The following is a 15,805-nucleotide window of genomic DNA, read 5'->3' as shown; positions in this document are numbered from 1 at the left end:
CTTCGGTGTTGATCGGAGTCCAGGCGCGGAGGGTGGTGGTGGGGGGCGGGGGTTCGGTCGTGGCGTGCGTCGGTTGAGTGCTGACGCTGTTGTGTATGTCCGCGATCTTGTTGTGGAAGTAGGTGGCGAGGGAGTTGCAGAGGTCTTGCGAAGGGGTGATGTCGTTGTTTCCGGCGTTGGGGTTGGAGAGCTCTTTAACGATGTTGAAGAGTTCCTTGCTGTTGTGTGCGTTGTTGTCCAGTCGTTCCTTGAATGCGGTTTTCTTGGTGGCGTGGATGAGTTGGTGGTGTTTTCGGGTGGCGAGCTTGAGGGCAGTCATGTTGTCCGGTGTTGGGTCTCTGCGCCAGGTTCTCTCGAGGGCTCGGCAGTTCTTCTTGGAGTTCTTGAGTTCGTCGGTGAACCATGGGGCTTTCTTGCTGCCGGGTCTGCTGGGCGGGGTCCTCAGGGGGGCGAGGTCGTCTGCGCAGTCGCTGATCCACTTGGTGAGGTTGGTGGCCGCCTGGCTTGGGTTCGGTGTGCAGGTGGGAGGGTTCATGCTCAGGGAGGTCGCGAGTTGGTCGGCTGTGATCTTGTTTCAGCTTCTGCGTGCAACCTGTTGCTGGTGGTGGTGGATCGTGGTCCTTCTGAAGCTGAAGTGGACGCAGCTGTGATCCGTCCAGTGGAGTCCGGTGGCGTGGCTGAAGGCGATGTCCTTGCTGGATGAGAAGACGGGGTCGAGTGTGTGTCCGGCGTAGTGGGTGGGGGTGGTCACCAGCTGCTTGAGACCGAGGTTGGCGAGGTTGTCCAGCAGGGTGGTGGTGTTGCGGTCGTTGTTGTTCTCCAGGTGGAAGTTGAGGTCCCCGAGGAGGATGTAGTCAGCGGAGCAGAGGGCGTGCGGGCTGATGAAGTCGGCGATGTCTTCGCTGAATTGTGTGCGTGGTCCCGGGGGTCTGTAGATGAGGGTGCCTCTGAGGGTGGTCTTGGGGTTGATGTGGACCTGGAAGTGAAGGTGCTCGGCGGGTGCGAGGGTGTCATCGGTGTTGGTCGAGATGCGGATGGTGTTCCTGTGGATGATGGCGATGCCTCCTCCTGTGTTGTTGATGCGGTCCCTTCGGATGATCTTGTAGCCGTCTGGGATGGCGATGGCGATGTCGGGCGCTGAGGAGGCGTTCATCCAGGTTTCCGCGAAGAAGGCGACGTCTGGGGCTGTGGAGTCGAGCAGGTTCCAAATCTCGATGGCGTGCTTGTGGACGGAGCAGGTGTTGAGCAGGATGCATTTCAGGTGGCTGTGGCTGTTGCTCGTCTTGGTCTTGGTCGGTGCTGGTGTAGTGGAGGTCTGGATGCAGGTGAACTTGCAGGTGTTGCAGCAGAAGGGTCCGTGGGTGCGTCTCGGGGTGGCTCGGTAGCACCCCGGGGTTCTTCCGGCGTTGTGTGCGTAGAGTTCGGTGGCGTCGTAGGTCCGGCGGGTGGGCTGGGGTCTGCGGGGGCCAGGGGTCCTGGCACTGGGCGCGGTCCAGGCGCAGACGGGCTTACCTTTGGCGCACCTTCGGCGCTCATTCGGTGCTCCCGCTGCGCGCGTCCGCTGCGCGGTCGCTCTGGGGGCGTCATAAGAAGGGGGACGGGGGGCGGGTCTGCTGGGCTGGGCGAGCGGCTGGGCCAATGGGCCGGTGGTGGGCGGGGCCGCAGGGGGCCAGCGGCGGGAAAAGTGGCGAGCGGGCGGCTCAGCAGTGGCTGGGCCGCTCGGGGGTGCTGGGGGAGCGACGGTGTCGGTGGCGGCAGGCAGGAGGCTGGCAAGGAGGCTGGCTGGCTAGCAGGATCAGCAGGCGAGGGAGCAAGGGGGTGATTGAGAGCTGTCGTTTTCTGCCATGAGCGCATTTGTAGTTTAGCTTTTTTTGTGTAGATTTATAAAGCGCGAACTCGATTCGAAGGTATTGGAGCGCTTTACATGAGCACCAGTTACGTTACACAAGGACACATTCATTTTTTTTCGTTAGGCTCAGGGAGATTAAGTGATTTGCCCAGTATCACATGATGTGGAGTACACCCAGAGGCTCGAACCTTGGTTGCCCAGCTCCAAAGTGGGCAGTCTAGCCGTCATACTACATCCTCTCCTCTTTAACCACGCGACTTAAATCTCGTAAAGCAAAGTGTTGGCTAAAAAGACTGGACCGGCTGATGGACAGCCGTATCGCACGCGGTTGGCTGCTACATTTCTGGCTGGAACAGTGATCGGCCGGGGGCGCCGGCGCATTCACCTTCCAGCTCAGCTACAGGAGACCGCAGAAAACCGAGTGTAAAATGACGAATACAGAAAAGCAGACGGACTGCCAGCCAGCCTCCGGTGCCAACAGTGCTTTTTACAGCAGACATGGCCGCAGAACACGAGTTGCCTGTCTCTGTTTTCCAGGCGGGTGCCCACACAGACAGCACGTGTCGCTTCTGCCCAGCGCTGGTGGGCTGTGGAAGGAGCAACAAAATGCATGTTTGTCTGTTCACATCCATTTTTCTGAGATTTGTGGGGGTTATGTTTGCAGATTCCGAGATTATCTTATTTTTCTTGGAATGATATTACATTCCCTCTCGTGTATGTTACCACATTTTGACAGCGAAACATGCAAAAACATCAAATATTTCGGATTGATTACTAAAAAAAAAAGTCCGTGGATGGATGGCGCTTGTTTCTTGCAGCACGGCTCAGTCTTTAACGCTTCCCGTAGCTGATTTGAACAGCCCACCAGTCAGTTCGTGGAGTTCTATCGCCCTCTATTGGTGAGCGTTTCCTGTCCAAATGCTCCCAAAAGTGACACGTACACCAAGCGACCCAACCTTTAAATTTTTTCCCCAAGCTAGCAGACCGACAGCAAAAATTGAGGATTTCACACGGTGAAACAATGCAGTCGGACTTGGAAGGTGTTTTATTGTAACTAGACTTTGTGCGAGTATGAGTGTATATAAATTAGGATATTGCACAAACACAGCAGAAATGGATACAACTGTTAATTCCCTCTGAATGCTGCGCTGGGTTTTTAAAGAACTTCATCAGTTTCAACATCGCTGCGAAGTTGTTTCAGTCACAATCTAGCGTTTAACATATCATTTAAATAAGAAAATATAGCTCTCGGTTTATTTCCAGTGGTGTTTAAGGGTGGCACAAAACCTGGCTGTTCCCTCATTCGGGGACCCTCAGTATGTCATGTCACAGCTACCGAGGAACCTCACGCAGGCGCGCAACACGCATTGGAATCAAAGGGCTTCACCCCCCCAGCCCCCCCCCCTCCTCGTGTGTGGCAGCCCGGGCTCAGACAGCTCCCGGGCACACACACAGCAGCACCCGAGCACTTCACAGGTCTTTAAAAGACCATGTGCATGCTAAAGAGGCTTTGTTGATGTTTCACCCCTTCTAAGAGCCCCTGCAGCGCCACTCTACCTACTGCTTTAAGTTTCAGCCCCCCCCGAAATTCCCCCCCCCCACCCCCCCCGAAAATTGGCTCTAGTTGCGCCTCTGACCTCAAATCACATAAGACACCATCAAGCCCGTACGGCTTTTTAGCCAATGGGTGTTTGCGTTCTGTAGTTTTGCTCTTACCATTTACACGCATGGGCTCAGCAGGAAAAGAGCAACTGGGAAGAAAGAGGTCACAAATGGCAGGGGGCCACTTGACTGCTGTCCATGTAATACGATATACGATATACTGCTTATTTGTCTAATGCCTTATGTAACTATTAGACGCCATAGTCACCTCAATGCCCTCTCAATTGACTCCAGTGCTTGTTTTGTACGATTCCTGAGACTCAGATTTCACATGAGCCTTTTCAAAATAAAGTACATATATTCCACATGCTCTCATGGGAACCAGAATGAAACTAAGGGGAGTCTTTTGATGGTATATATGGTAATGGATGACAAGGGCATTCCGTGAGTCTTTTTCCCTTATTATCTACTGTAAAGGTGAGGTTTTCCAAGAATGAGCAATCCAAAGGAAATAGTAGATTAAAAGATTGGATTTATTTAAGTAAACAAGCAGAACACCACGGGAGTGCGTCCTTCCTCTCCGGGCTATGAACAGCAACTGACAAAGGAAACTGTCCATGCCAGAGAGTTAGATCGCCCTCACGAGAATGCATATTTAAACATAAATACATAACATACATTAGACTTTGAAGGAAAACATGCGCGCATGCAAATGCGCGTGTAGTCTATTACTGACTTGCGCTCGTGTGAGAGCGCGTGTAACACATGTGCATATATTACATCACCCTTCCCCTTTCATAAAGAAATGAAGACAGTTAAGATAAATAAAAATCCTTGTACCTAGAAGGAAAGGAGCAATTACGTGTTGGTCTTGCTTGATCAGTACACTCAACATCGGTATTAAAGGAATCAATTGACGGTATTGGATTCTGACATTGTTCAAGCTGATTATGAGGAAATTCATTTTGTACAGTTATAAGTTCAGGCTCAAAATTAGGTTCAAGAGGAAACTCTTTTTGCACACCTAAATCCTCCAAAAAATGTGAAAAGTGTAAATCATCAGTTAAGACCTCTTTTCTATCAATTATCATTCTTGCTTGATCTGGCGTTAATTTCGCCAAAACTCTCTTACTCCACCAACCTTTTTGCCCAAGAAACAAAGAGCCCTTTGAAGTTTTCAATACCTGTACTGGAAGAGAAAACCTGGAAAGGCCATTCTTTACTTTCATCGGAGACTTGATCAAAACCCAATCTCCTATTACAAAATCAGAATCAGTTTTACATTTCTTACCATCATAATTTTTTTTCTGAGCAGCTTGCTTGAAAGACACACTCTTGAGCATTCTTTCTTTGTCCTTACAAACCAAACATGAGTTGTCGCCTTTCTTTAAATCCTTGATCCAAGAAGGACACAAGGTACCATTTGGATCCCTTTTTCTTAAAAGTCTAAAGGGGGAAACTCCAGAGGTCGTGTGTGGGGTAGTGAGATATGCCCAAAGTTTCTTTTTTAGAAATACATCCACAGGAACCCTCTCAGCTAAAGCTGTCTGTATTCCTTCTTTTATGACCCTATTCATGCGTTCGACTAAACCATTAGCTGCTGGAGAATATAAAGCAACTTTCAAATGCTTGATGTCGTGAGACAAAAAAAATGTTTCCATACTTGTCGAGGTAAAATGAGAACCATTGTCAGTTACTACCTCCTTGGGAAAACCCTCAGTCATAAAAATTCTAGATAAAAAGTTGATCACAGCACTAGAAGAAGCTGAAGAACAAAACTCAAACTCCACCCACTTTGAGTAATAGTCAACCAATACTAAGATGTACTTTTTATTATTGGGAAGTAGATCAAAGGGGCCTGCAAAATCTACTGCGACTTTCAACCAAGCTTCTTCAGGCGTTGGTACGTTGTGTAACGGAAGTTTTGCAATCTTCCAGTGCTTGTCTGAGACCAGACATGTGCTACAAGCATTTACCCATTTGGTAACATCAGACTCTAGGGCAGGCCACCAAAAACTTTCTTTCAATCTTCTAGCTGTCGCACCTATACCTAAATGGCCCTCATGTGCTATGTCAAAAATTCTTTTCCGTAAAGAAAAAGGAGGTACAGCTAAGTCTCCACGCATAACTAAATCCTCAACTATAGATAGTTCTTCACTAACTTGTGCAAAAGATTTTAGTGGAGATGGTAATGACCTCTCTTTAGGCCAGCCAGTTAAAATCATATTCTTAACAGCTAGAAGCGTAGAATCTTCTGTAACCGCTTTTAACCAATCATCTTTTGTTATGTGAGGAAGATCAGTGATAACATCCTCTATGGTGGCAACTACACATTCCACGTCATCAAACCTTGAAGGTAAAAAGTCATCCTTTAAGGACAGTCTTGACAAACAATCCGCTCTGCCATTTCGACCACCCGGGATATACTTGATAATAAAATTGTACTCATGTAGGCGTGATAATAATCTTACCAGCCTTGAGGAAGCTTTACCCGTTACATTGCCTGAAAGTAAATGAATTAGGGGTTTGTGGTCTGACAGAATATCAAATTGGGTATCCCAAATAAAAGTCCTAAACTTTTCCACAGCCCAAGTGCAAGCCAAGGCCTCCCTCTCTATTGTGCTATAGTTAGATTCAGCAATAGAGAGGGATCTGGAAGAGAAACCAACAGTGTACTCTTTCCCATTCACCCATTGGGATAAGACAGCTCCTAAACCTTTTTGGCTCGCATCCACCGCTAGTATGCATTTGTAACCAGGTGAAAATGGTGATAACGCAGGAGCCTGAAGAATTAACTTTTTAATTAATTCAAAGGCATTCTGTGCATCATCATTCCATGTAAACTGAATGTTTTTCTTCAATAGGAGTCGTAATGGTTGAACCACCTGGGCGTAGTTGGAAATGAATCTAGAATAATATTCTGTCATTCCCAGAAAAGACCTAAGTAGATCTTTGGTATTGGGAATAGCTACTTCATCAATGGCCTTTGTAAGAGAAAATTTGGGACTGATTCCAGAAGCTGAGATGGTATGCCCCAAATAATCTAGTGACTGAACCATAAATTTGCACTTATCTGTACCAAGTGTAACTCCAAATTCCTTAAATTTCTCAAGTACTTTCCTTAGGGTAGTAATGTGTTCATTTCTGTTTTTTGAGTAAATGAGGACATCATCCTGGTAAGCCTGAACTGAAGCAATACCAGCTAACATGTGATCCATGAACCTCTGGAACACGCTTGCCGCAGAGGCTAAACCAAAGGGTAACCTTAGATATTTAAATGCACCGAAAGGTGTTATAAAGGTTGTCAGGTCAGTAGAAGGAGTGGATAAAGGAATTTGATGGTATGCGGATTTCAAATCCAGGATAGAAAAACATGTGGAGCCTGCAATATTCGATAAAAGATCTTGAATTTTGGGCAGTGGATGGCAGTCTACCACTATATTTTTGTTAAGTGAGCGCAGGTCAGCACACAAACGAATCGAATTATCTTTTTTTCGCACAATAACAATGGGACTCACCCATTCAGAGGAGTCTGTAGGAGTTATGATCCCTTCTTCCACCAATTTATCAAGTAAAATTTTTAGATCGGTTCTCACGCTCAAGGGAATGGGCCTAGCTTTATGTACAATGGGAATAGCATTCTTTTTTAGCTTTATAAAATGTTCTACTTTGGTAATCTTACCAATGCGTGATGTGAACACATCTGCAAATTCATTTAAAATTTTACTTGTGATGGAAGAAGCATCATTTGTTTCTGAACTATCTATGACATCAATAGTAACATTATCTATGACATCAATAGTAACATCATCATTGATTTGAATGGGATTTTCAGAACCAGGGACTAATTTTAAGCCCATCTTGGCTAAATCTTGCCATCCAATAATGAGTTTGCCTTTAAGTGCAACATAAACTTTCGTTGAAATTTTTCTCCCAAAACCAGACACAAACTCAATGAAATACCCATACATTACAATTTTTTTACCCGTATAACCTTTGGGAATGATATCTAATTCTTCTAATACTTTACCGGGCCAGTGTTTTTCAAACAAAGTGTCAGAAATGATCGTGACTGGTGCTCCAGAGTCACCCATCATTTCTAATTTCAAATCACCAATAATGAATTCAGCTAACGGTTCTTTGACCTTTTTCTCTGAAGAAGAATTTAAATCTATAATATCAATGTCAACAGACAGCATCATTCTTTCCATACTATTAGAAAGAATGAGACCATGTTCAGTAGAGTCTTCATTTGAAATTTCTCTAGTATCTAGAGAACTGACTTTGACAAGTCTCTTGCTTTTACACACATTATAAAAATGACCAGTTTTTCCACATTTAGTACATTTTTTGCCTAAGGCTGGGCAAATGGGACTATCACCTAAGTGTGTTTTAGATCCACACCTGTAACAATATGATGGATTTTTGTTTTGTCTCACTTGAAAAGGTTTTGAAAAACGTGATCTGTAAGCAATATTATTAACAGAAGCATCATGTTCAACAACATTAATATGTGAAACGTTGTCTTGATTCAAGCAAGAAGAGGTGATGATGGACCTCTCTATTCCTTTTGCTATGATAATGACTTCAGTCAAGGTTGGGTCTCTGCAACTGAGAATCCTTTCTTGTATCTTCTTATGAAAACAAGAGTAAACAAATTGGTCTCTTATGTGATAATCTAATTCTGCACCAAAGTTACATTCAGATGCTAAATTCCTGAGAACTGATATATAGTCTTCCACGGATTCATCTGAACTTTGTTTCTTCTTTCTAAAGTTAAATCTTTCAAGCATCACACTTGGCTCTTCCAAAAATTTCTTATTTAATCTCTGGATAGCATCTGTATATACATTCCATCCTTCACCTCCATCTGGTGGTGGAATAGTGACTGGCAAATTATTAAAAGTCTCACGTCCAACTCTTCCCAAAAAATTATATAAAATAGCAAGTTTGCGCTTAGCAGAATAATCCTCTGCGTCAATGGCTACCAAATAGTTTTCAAAAGATTTTATCCATAGTTTCCAGGGTTCTTTGGGTTTACCCTGATGAGGTAAAAAATGTTCTAATTGAAAAATTTCTTGTTTTGCCATTGAAAAACAGGAATTTAAGTTGATGAATGAGGTTTAAATTTTCCTTTTACTTAAGTTATTAATTAAAAGTGCTTAGTTTCTCTTGGATAAATAGGGAGTAAGTAGAAAAATATTTAGACTTACAGTTCCTTTAACGAGAAGAAATGTCCTCCGGATTCTTTTATTTCCTTTTTTTTTTTTTTTTAAAGCCAGTAAAATCGTTTTCTGGTAAAGGATCGTGCTCCAGTTCCTTAAACAAGCAGGGAAAGGTGAACAGCCAATCGTTTCATTAGGGGGCGTGACCATGCGAAGAAACCCAATTGGAAGGAGTCTTATTAAAGCAGGCAGGCCTTTTTATGAGAAACGAGAGTCGGAAGCTCAGAGCTGATCACGTGTTTTCTTTCCGGTTGAACCGAGTGAGCAGTTGAAGAAGCAGATCAAGGGAGGCACAGCACAAATAATGGTGATGTTAAATCCTGAAGTTAAATCCACAAAAAACGCCGAAAATCGTCGCCAAATGTAAAGGTGAGGTTTTCCAAGAATGAGCAATCCAAAGGAAATAGTAGATTAAAAGATTGGATTTATTTAAGTAAACAAGCAGAACACCACGGGAGTGCGTCCTTCCTCTCCGGGCTATGAACAGCAACTGACAAAGGAAACTGTCCATGCCAGAGAGTTAGATCGCCCTCACGAGAATGCATATTTAAACATAAATACATAACATACATTAGACTTTGAAGGAAAACATGCGCGCATGCAAATGCGCGTGTAGTCTATTACTGACTTGCGCTCGTGTGAGAGCGCGTGTAACACATGTGCATATATTACATCTACTGTCTCTCAATCCACCTAGTAACCAACTGATGGTTTCACATCGCTCGTTTACCCCACATCACACTAATGGCCGGTACAGATACTTTCCACTTTTGCTCTGAGGTGAAAATTCAGATTATTCAAATTATTCAGACCATCAGACTATTCTTAAACATTGATCCTCATTTTACAAAAAGGTCCTTCCAATGGCCTTGAGAAAGTTAATTGGACAAAACGTGTCGGCTGCCTAGCTGTATTTGACTCAATATGAAAATTCTTATTATGCTAAACAATGTGGGTTCATCAAATCATTGTCAATAAAAGACAAACGTTATAACCTTTCCTAGACATTTATTGTTGAGATGTATTCTCATATTCCAAATATTGCTGTGCTGTCATTATTCTTTATTTATTTCTTCATGACTTACAAAGTGTAGGAGAGAGTTGATGGCTACTCTGGACATGAGAAAACACTCCACCATTACGCAGGTACTTTCTGCTCTTAGGTATGTTATTTTATGTGTAATTGTATAGTGCACAACTCACCTGGGAGGGTATGCTGGTGCTGTAGCAGGAGCTGTATAGGCCAAACCTAGGTCAGGACTAGGTGAAGAGCCAGGTCTTCAGTTTATTGTGGATGAAGAACTGAGAAGGGGGCTTCGATATGCAGGGGCGGATTGTCCCCAGCCTTAGGAGCGAGGTAGGAGAAGGAAATTTCGCCAGATTGTGTTCTGCATATGCTGCGGGTGTGAGCTAGTAGGAGTCTGACTGAGTGGAGGGGTCCGGCAAGTTTGTGGAAGTTTACGTTGTTTCTAATGTAGGTGGGGCCAGTGCTGAGTAAGGCTTTATTATGTGTGTGTGAGGAGATTGAAGAGTGCTCTTTTGTGTATTGGTAGCTATTGGACCTCTTTGTGGTGTGGGGTGATGTGAATGTGGGGTGGCTGGTTGAGGGTGAGCCCGTCTGTTGAGTTTTGTATGGTCTGGGAGTTTCTGGTTAGTTGAGCGTTGCATGCAACATAGAGTGCATTGCTGTAGTCCAGCTTGATGGTGATGAGAGCTTGGGGGAGAGTTCTGCGAGTGTTGGTGAAGAGTCATTTCAAGAACGTTTTGAGCACCGTGGGAGTGTGAAAGCAGGCGACAGAGACTGCCTTCACTTGACCGGTCATTGTGAGTTGGCTGTTGATTAGTATTTCAAGGTTCTTTGAGTGGGTTGCAAGGAGGGATGAGGGTCAGAGTTTGGCAGGTCACTTGGTGGAGTCCCAGTGCAAGGTGTATTAGCTGAAGATTGCTACTTTTGTCTTGTCTCTGTTGACCTTTACTAAGTTGGTTTTCATATATAATCAAAGAGGAGGGCGAAAGAAGAGGCTGTGATCCATTCAGCTTCTTTACTGTATTGCAAAAAAATCAAGTGGGGAACGGATCACTTGTCCTGCGTAACCAGGGTTTTCAATTTTTCGTTCAGTGTACCAATAAAAAACCTTCATTCACGTAAAGAGGATGTAATTGGCGGTATATCTTGATTCTCCGCCTGACTCTCAGAGATGTGACAGCATCATCTTAGGGTTAGTTCTCATGATTCCTACACCCGGAGGTTTACCCCTGGTTAGTGCAGTAGTGATCATTGATACAGGGGTAGATGGAGAATTGAAAAAAATGTGAATCAATGATACTCGTACAGCCAGATAATGGATTTAATAGGTCTGGATTTGAGATATTTATTAAAAATTAGAGGCAGTGTGAAATGAGATTAGTTAGGGATCTCCCACACTTAACGTGTCGATAAAAAGGTCAACATGTTTCAGCCCTTGCTTTTGCCCCTGAGGGTCAGGTGGGCTTTCTTCAGGACCTAGAGTGAAAAGTGTGGTGTGAGACTGAGTGTCTCACTGTGTTTAGACCATTTGATTTTAAGCAATTATGAGAAACTAGATGTAGTAATCTGTTTCTGTTGAGGTACAGTGGTACCTGTAAATATAAAAAGGGGGTGAGGGTGGAAAGGAGACAAACACAAACACGTGGGGAAGTGTTAGAAGTACACTTTCTAAGTTTACGTTGTCTACATTTGGCGATGGAAAAGTAACAATAAAATAGCAATTCTTTAAGACTCAATCAACTATTAACTTATGGCAAAAAGATCTCTCTGTGTTCTTTGGTGGTTAAAAAGGATTATTCTGATTAATGCTTAAATACTAAGGTTGTGATTATCTTTCACCCGTTCTACTTCTGGTGTGGTAGGTGGTAATTTACGTCCAGTTCTTAAATCACAAATTGCAGAGTTCGGCGCTATACACGTCACATGTGGAAGAATCGTGCCTTTCATATGGTGCATTGACGGTTAAGTGCAGCAAAGTGAGAGCGGTCGGTGCGAGGGCTGAAACATATCGACTTTTTATGGACACGTTAAGTGCGGGAGGGCCCTAACTAATCTTATTATGAACTGCCTCTAATTTTTAATAAATATCTCGAATCCAGACCTATTAAATCCATTATCTGGCTGTTCGAGTATTTTTAATTCACATTTTTTTCAATTCTCCAATCGCGGTTGCCGGCAGAGGAGTATAAAACTCCTCCAATCCTGCGCTGAAACGTTTCACGTTCTAGTGCTCAGTATCGTGCGTGCCTCAATTCAAGGTCACTTATCTGCTGCTCTTCCGGTTCACGGCCGGGTTTCGGCGTTCCTGCTCTTCATCCTGTCTCATCTTTCTTGTGACCCCAGGCATTTCTCGAGTCCCTTGGCGGTTCAGTAGTATTCCTCCACTACATCTCTCACGGGTGCTGTATTGCTGACTTCCCTGCAACACAAAAAGACATAGCCTTCACTGTCAGCAATACAATAACAGCGTTATTGCACTGCACTTCAGTTCTTTAAAGTGCCTTATAGTTATCTGTTGGGAACCTGGTCCCTGTAGATTAATTTTTTCCATTTGATGTTTTCTTTTTTCCGTTAATGGATTGCACCAGAGTATTCCTGAAAGACATAGGAATTCCCTGTTATTGCTTCCTGACTATAAGGAGGATTTAAGTAAGGCTCAAGAAATTGAGCTTGCATTTAAATTATTTTTAGACCAGTTATTTAGGCACTAAAATTCCTAATCAAGATACCTGTTTCAAGTGTTGCTATTAGTCTAAGGTGGATGTTAGAGTGTTCCCATCTTGATTTCTGTTCTCAACTTGTAAATGTACCTTATTGAGATTCTTCCTTTCCTTTTTTCAGACAAAAGCTATAACACCACGTGAAACACTCTGTTATCATTTAGCGGAAGGGAATATCTAGGTACTTGATAACACATTTTCTTAACTATCAGTATTAACTTGTTACATATTCCTTTATACTTACACAGTCTATCTCTTTTCAGGTAGGGTCTTTCTCCTGGTTGCCTGGTCCTGTCCATGAGTGGGAGACAATGTGGGAAATGTTTTCTTTCCACCCCTACTTTCCCTTGTTTCCCTGGTTTACTGCTTCTACTCTGACTCAGTTGGGTATATCAGTGACCTGGGGAATTTGGGAACTATCGTCCTTGCATGGAGTTCCTGCGGGATTGTGAGTAAGAGTGTGACAGCTGTAGAGGGTTTCAGGTGTGTGTGGGCATGTGCGTTGAGTTTTTTGGGTTTGTGAGAAGTAGGAGGAAGTGAGATTAGTGCGGGAGGGTGCATGTAAATGAAATGTGGTACAGGAATACACACCTCAGTGTTCAGCAGAGCGGCAGCAACACTGGCAGATGCAACCACATTTCAGGGCATGGAGGGTCGCGGTGGAGTAGCAACTGGAGAGGTGGGTGGGAGCAGGACCAGGGGACCTGATGCTGGACGTGAGCGGGCGTGTCCACATGGGAAATCCAGTGATATCCCTTTCTGTGCAGATGGATAAAGGAAATTCTAGTGGTCACTTCCTGTGCAGATGGATTGGTCCTGCTTGGCTTCTTCGTTTAAAGATGGGTGAGGGGAAATCCAATACAGTATGGAAACACAGGTACCCAGGACATGCATTTGGGGGGAGCATACATGTCTTAAATTGGATTGTGACATAAAACCTCTCACATGAGGTTTCTGCAAGGGTGTGGAACCTCTCCTTTGTTTGGTTAAAAATGTGCTGTGTACACTGAAGAACAGATAACCACTTGTAAGACCAATGGTTATTAAGGCTACAGCATTGCACATTGTTTCAATTAAATTGGCCTCACTGCCTTTCTGGGTCTCTGCCACTTGCATCCTTTACAGGGGTGTTTGTTATGCCTTCAGCAAGCACAATACCAGCCAGAATCATTCTAGGAAATGAAGAAATAACAGGTCCCCCAAATATCTTCAAGAACTCATCTACCACGCAGTAAAAGAAAGATTGATAGCTGGGATCAAGAATACTATTACACCTTTTTTAGACCAGCTTCCTTTCCATCTAAAAGCCTGGTAGTTCAATGCAAAGAATAATTTTGCCTTGTAGATCGAGGTACATATTGTCCTGACCTTTCTTCCACATGACCACACCACACCACAATAGGAAGCCGGTGCACTTTTACTGCTACTACAAAGGCTGTCTGGTTAGGACTCCTTTCATCTTTCCCTTGATTGGCATTGAATTCCGCCCACCATGTCTCAGCTCTGCTCTTTCATCTTGAATTGTCCATACACTTTGGAAAGCCATCCCTGACTTTGTCATAGATGATTTTCTTCTTTGTAAAAATGATGGACAGTCAGTTGGCAATTACTTTTTCACCTCTTAAGAGCGTGCTGGCTCTTGGTCACGGCTCAGCCCATTTTACATTGCATTTCAAATGTTGGCACCAAAGAGAAAATTTCAAAGAGCCTGTTCTGGTTATCTTCACTCTTCCCATAGAACATCTCCCTACTTCTTTCCCTCATCTCTGCACTCAGGACCACTTCCTACCCCCTGCTTATCAGTTAGAGCTGTCAGTCTAGTCGAGGTCCCACGTTTTTTAGGACGAGCCTGGGCACCTCATGTGCTGTATTCAGGTAGGGACGTGAAGCTCCGCCCATTCTCCACCCATATTTTTTATTTTTATTATTTTTATTTATTATTTATTTATTTAGAGGTTTTCTATAGCGCTAACAAGACCCGAAGGTATCAGAGCGCTTCACAGTAGTGGGCATGAAAAAGAGAACAACATGAAACAAACCCAATAAAAGCAATCGGTGAGAGACAATTTGGAAAGAAGAAAAGTTCGGACTGCAGGGCTTCTCAGTACTGGATTCAACAATACCGCATGGATTCTGAGACGTTTGCAGCAAGTTATCCATAACCAAGGGAGCGGATCAGGCACAAGGATTTAAGTTGGCTCTTGAATTCTGCATAGGAATGTAGAGTTCTGATGTGCGGGGGGATGGCGTTCCATATTTTGGGGGCATTTCCTGAGAAAGAGCAGTCCGCAGTTCTCTTCCTTCTGGTTTTTGGTAGGATGAGCAGCAGGTTTATTGGCTTGTGTCATTATGCACTGTAAACTGTGATTATTCATTGGTCAATGGGCTCAGTAGTCCCTCCTTAGTACCGCCTTGTCTCATTTTGTAACCTCCCATGGTACACCCCCTGTTACTTGTGTTGTTATTCGGTAGGCTTTAATTACAACCTCCAAGCACTATTTTCTCAAATAGCTTTGTCCTACCTGCTGTTGCAGGCAGGACATGCTCCCCTATTGCTTTTTTAAAATGTTTATAGCACGGACGCCAAACGTATTTGCAATGCAATAGGTCTCGCATTTACAAGAGTTTAAACTATTGGCATTGTAAATGACAATACCTTATATTTATCTGTTAAAACAACAAATAAATAAGAGGCATTGTCATTTACAATGCCAGTTGTTAAACTCCCATAAGTGCAAGATCTATTGCATGCAAATGCTTGTGTTTTATTAATCTCGTCTGATACCTGAGCTTGTCTCTGCCAAAGGGAACACCCCCCCCCCTTTTTAAACAAACCTGTGTGTGAGATGCCACCCAAACCCTTGATTAGGTCTTACTCACTGCGATCTACAGGTCATCAGGACACTAGTGATCCTCCATGTCCATTACAAAAAACATCTGCAACCTCTCCACTCCTTTAGCTGTCCTTCTGCCTTTCTTGGTCTCTATCTCAGCAATCAAATCCCAGGATTCTCTGTCACCCAGCACTTTCCTTTTGAGGACATGACACCGATAAGCCCATGATGAACCTGCTTACTTCTCTGTAGCAATAGGGAATGCTCTGTTAGACCCAGTGGTTTTGGGCTGGCTGGGTCGCATCAAAGCTAGTTAGAATCCACCTTTCCAGATAGAATGAGTATGATACATGTGTCCGATAACCTGTGCTGACCCTTGGATTGCTTGCAACGAGCAGTTAGGCTTATCCTCAGGGTTTAAGTGCAAAGAATTGGCACAACACCACCCTCGCAACACACTGTATACGCCTCAATAAGACTCCGCACCGTATGTATAAAAACACTGATCTTTGTATTGCACACACTGAAATCAAAATGAGGTACGTACT

Source organism: Lissotriton helveticus, chromosome 1_1, assembly GCF_964261635.1.
Source record: "Lissotriton helveticus chromosome 1_1, aLisHel1.1, whole genome shotgun sequence".
Taxonomy (NCBI): Eukaryota; Metazoa; Chordata; class Amphibia; order Caudata; family Salamandridae; genus Lissotriton; species Lissotriton helveticus.
This window is presented reverse-complemented; position numbering follows the sequence as displayed.